This window comes from Macrosteles quadrilineatus, unplaced genomic scaffold (assembly GCF_028750875.1).
Source record: "Macrosteles quadrilineatus isolate MER2022 unplaced genomic scaffold, UCM_ALF_1.0 Scaffold_117__1_contigs__length_322204, whole genome shotgun sequence".
In the NCBI taxonomy this organism is placed as follows: Eukaryota; Metazoa; Arthropoda; class Insecta; order Hemiptera; family Cicadellidae; genus Macrosteles; species Macrosteles quadrilineatus.
Window position 1 is genome coordinate 89,483 of NW_026542710.1, and position 3,877 is coordinate 93,359.

Genomic DNA, 3,877 nt, shown 5'->3' on the forward strand with positions numbered 1-3,877 from the left:
AAACATGTTGCATTTTAACATGATAAAATGTTACATTTTAACATGTTGTATTTTAACATGATAAAATGTAACATTTTAACATGTTGCATTTTAACATGTTGCATTTTAACATAATAAAATGTTACATTTTACATGTTTCATTTTAACATCATAAAATGTTACATTTTAACATGTTACATTTTAATATGTCACATTTAAACATGTTGCATTTTAACATGATAAAATGTTACATTTTAACATGTTTTATTTTAACATGATAAAATGTTACATTTTAACATGTTTCATTTTAACATCATAAAATGTTACATTTTAACATGTTTCATTTTAACATGATAAAATGTTACATTTTAACATGTTACATTTTAATATGTTACATTTTAACATGTTGCATTTTAACATGATAAAATGTTACATTTTAACATGTTGCATTTTAACATGTTGCATTTTAACATGATAAAATGTTACATTTTAACATGTTGCATTTTTACATGATAAAATGTTACATTTTAACATGTTGCATTTTAACATGATAAAATGTTACATTTTAACATGTTGCATTTTAACATGATAAAATGTTACATTTTAACATGTTGCATTTTAACAGGATAAAATGTTACATTATAACATGTTTCAATTTAACATGATAAAATGTTACATTTTAACATGTTACATTTTTATATGTTACATTTTAACATGTTGCATTTTAACATGATAAAATGATACATTTTAACATGTTGCATTTTAACATGATAAAATGTTACATTTTAACATGTTGCATTTTAACATGATAAAATGTTACATTTTAACATGTTTCATTTTAACATGATAAAATGTTACATTTTAACATGTTGCATTTTAACATGATAAAATGTTACATTTTAACATGTTTCATTTTAACATGATAAAATGTTACATTTAAACATGTTTCATTTTAACATGATAAAATGTTACATTTTAACATGTTTCATTTTAACATGATAAAATGTTACATTTAAACATGTTTCATTTTAACATGATAAAATTTTACATTTTAACATGTTTCGTTTTTACATGATAAAATGTTACATTTTAACATGTTTCATTTTAACATGATAAAATGTTACATTTTAACATGTTTCATTTTAACATGATAAAATGTTACATTTTAACATGTTGCATTTTAACATGATAAAATGTTACATTTTAACTTGTTTCATTTTAACATGATAAAATGTTACATTTTTACATGTTTCATTTAAAAATGTTACATTAAAAAATGTTACATTTTAACATGTTACATTTTAATATGTTACATTTTAACATGTTGCATTTTAATATGTTACATTTTAACATGTTGCATTTTAACATGATAAAATGTTACATTTTAACATGTTGCATTTTAACATGATAAAATGTTACATTTTAACATGTTGCATTTTAACATGATAAAATGTTACATTTTAACATGTTTCATTTTAACATGATAAAATGTTACATTTTAACATGTTTCATTTTAACATGATAAAATGTTACATTTAAAAATGTTACATTTTTACATGTTTCATTTAAACATGATAAAATGTTACATTTTAACATTTTTCATTTTAACATGATAAAATGTTACATTTTAACATGTTACATTTTAATATGTTACATTTTAACATGATAAAATGTTACATTTTAACATGTTTCATTTAAAAATGTTACATTAAAAAATGTTACATTTTAACATGTTACATTTTAATATGTTACATTTTAACATGTTGCATTTTAACATGATAAAATGTTAAATTTAAAAATGTTACATTTTTACATGTTTCATTTAAACATTATAAAATGTTACATTTTAACATTTTTCATTTTAACATCATAAAAAGTTACATTTTAACATGTTAAATTTTAATATGTCACATTTAAACATGTTGCATTTTAACATGATAAAATGTTACATTTTAACATGTTGTATTTTAACATGATAAAATGTAACATTTTAACATGTTGCATTTTAACATGTTGCATTTTAACATAATAAAATGTTACATTTTACATGTTTCATTTTAACATCATAAAATGTTACATTTTAACATGTTACATTTTAAAATGTCACATTTAAACATGTTTTATTTTAACATGATAAAATGTTACATTTTAACATGTTTTATTTTAACATGATAAAATGTTACATTTTAACATGTTTCATTTTAACATCATAAAATGTTACATTTTAACATGTTTCATTTTAACATGATAAAATGTTACATTTTAACATGTTACATTTTAATATGTTACATTTTAACATGTTGCATTTTAACATGATAAAATGTTACATTTTAACATGTTGTATTTTAACATGATAAAATGTAACATTTTAACATGTTGCATTTTAACATGTTGCATTTTAACATAATAAAATGTTACATTTTACATGTTTCATTTTAACATTATAAAATGTTACATTTTAACATGTTACATTTTAATATGTCACATTTAAACATGTTGCATTTTAACATGATAAAATGTTACATTTTAACATGTTTTATTTTAACATGATAAAATGTTACATTTTAACATGTTTCATTTTAACATCATAAAATGTTACATTTTAACATGTTTCATTTTAACATGATAAAATGTTACATTTTAACATGTTACATTTTAATATGTTACATTTTAACATGTTGCATTTTAACATGATAAAATGTTACATTTTAACATGTTGCATTTTAACATGTTGCATTTTAACATGATAAAATGTTACATTTTAACATGTTGCATTTTTACATGATAAAATGTTACATTTTAACATGTTGCATTTTAACATGATAAAATGTTACATTTTAACATGTTGCATTTTAACATGATAAAATGTTACATTTTAACATGTTGCATTTTAACATGATAAAATGTTACATTATAACATGTTTCAATTTAACATGATAAAATGTTACATTTTAACATGTTACATTTTTATATGTTACATTTTAACATGTTGCATTTTAACATGATAAAATGTTACATTTTAACATGTTGCATTTTAACATGATAAAATGTTACATTTTAACATGTTGCATTTTAACATGATAAAATGTTACATTTTAACATGTTTCATTTTAACATGATAAAATGTTACATTTTAACATGTTGCATTTTAACATGATAAAATGTTACATTTTAACATGTTTCATTTTAACATGATAAAATGTTACATTTAAACATGTTTCATTTTAACATGATAAAATGTTACATTTTAACATGTTTCATTTTAACATGATAAAATGTTACATTTAAACATGTTTCATTTTAACATGATAAAATTTTACATTTTAACATGTTTCATTTTAACATGATAAAATGTTACATTTTAACATGTTTCATTTTAACATGATAAAATGTTACATTTTAACATGTTTCATTTTAACATGATAAAATGTTACATTTTAACATGTTGCATTTTAACATGATAAAATGTTACATTTTAACTTGTTTCATTTTAACATGATAAAATGTTACATTTTTACATGTTTCATTTAAAAATGTTACGTTAAAAAATGTTACATTTTAACATGTTACATTTTAATATGTTACATTTTAACATGTTGCATTTTAACATGATAAAATGTTACATTTTAACATGTTGCATTTTAACATGATAAAATGTTACATTTTAACATGTTTCATTTTAACATGATAAAATGTTACATTTTAACATGTTTCATTTTAACATGATAAAATGTTACATTTAAAAATGTTACATTTTTACATGTTTCATTTAAACATGATAAAATGTTACATTTTAACATTTTTCATTTTAACATGATAAAATGTTACATTTTAACATGTTACATTTTAATATGTTACATTTTAACATGATAAAATGTTACATTTTAACATGTTTCAT